The sequence below is a fragment of the Orycteropus afer genome, unplaced genomic scaffold, assembly GCF_000298275.1.
Source record: "Orycteropus afer afer isolate SDZICR_OR568_19922 unplaced genomic scaffold, OryAfe1.0 scaffold00016, whole genome shotgun sequence".
Lineage (NCBI taxonomy): Eukaryota > Metazoa > Chordata > Mammalia > Tubulidentata > Orycteropodidae > Orycteropus > Orycteropus afer.
The window spans coordinates 1,119,014-1,120,270 of NW_006921603.1; positions in this window are offsets into that span (position 1 = coordinate 1,119,014).

Genomic DNA, 1,257 nt, shown 5'->3' on the forward strand with positions numbered 1-1,257 from the left:
TTCTATTGGTTGTAAAACCTTGCTAGATTTCTCAGAGTGACTCAATTTTTAATATAAGGATCAGATTTCAAACTGAGTTGCCCTAAGAGGAAACTACAATTAATATAAGAAGTTTAAAGTAATAGCTAAGAACTTTGCAGTTACATGAATTCCATGTAGAAAACTGGCTACGCCAGTTTATGGACTGTACCATCTGAGATTCAATGAATATATTTGTAAAATTATCAGATAGAAAGACAGACAGATACATAGACATGCACAAGGCTATGCATAGACATACTCTCCTGGTAGAAAAGGACCTACTGCTTGTTAAGGACCACACCATTGCTCAAAACACTATGCTTATTCTGTATGTATCTGTGAATCTTTTTTGGGGCATATGAAAATTAGAGTTTAAGAGAGTTTTTCTATCCTTTTGCCTAATAGAGTTCAGAATGCAGAGTGCATACTTTTAGAAAGGACCAATGAATCAATTTTGTGTTATCTGCAAGCCTTGGAAATTTTTTTCAAGTGATAAATAATTTGTCTCTTCTTTAACTCCTTATAATGAATAGCTTGCAGAAATAATATGATAATCCTTGAAAAAAGAAGAGGGACTCCATATAAAATCCCATAGCACATGCACACGAATGCTTAAAATGCCCAGAAATTACTGGTTTTGATGAAACTGAAAAAGTATTTCAGAGATTTTGCATGACTCTGCCACAAATCACCTTGTTTATTTTTCATAAGATAAATCATCCATAAAATACATTTTATGTATATTTACTTTGCTTAGCAATTCATATTCTAGCAAATTATTCAACACATTCCTCAAAATACCATCTACAGATATAGTTAGTGCTAGAATGGGGCTAAGAAGTAGATTCCTGTGTTTTGAAATTTATTAGAGCACAAATATTTTCTTTCCTTCTAGAGAAGTTTTACTTCTAAATATATATATATATAGGAGCTCTGGTAGCGTAGTGCCTAAGGCACTTGACTGCTAACTAGAAGGCTGGCAGTTCAAACCCACCAGCCACTCCTTGCAAGGAAGGTTGGTATTCTGGTTCCTTAGTGCCACTGTGACAAGAAATATACTACACATGAGATGGCCTTAATAAACAGGAGTTTATTCTTACAATTTGGAGGCTTTAAGTCCAAGTATAAAGTGCCAGGCTCTAGGGGCTGGGTGAAAGCCCCTCAACCTTAGGGAATAGCTCTGTCTCCTGGTCCTGGCCCACTGCAGCTAGAGGCATTTCTTCCCTCACAGCTGCT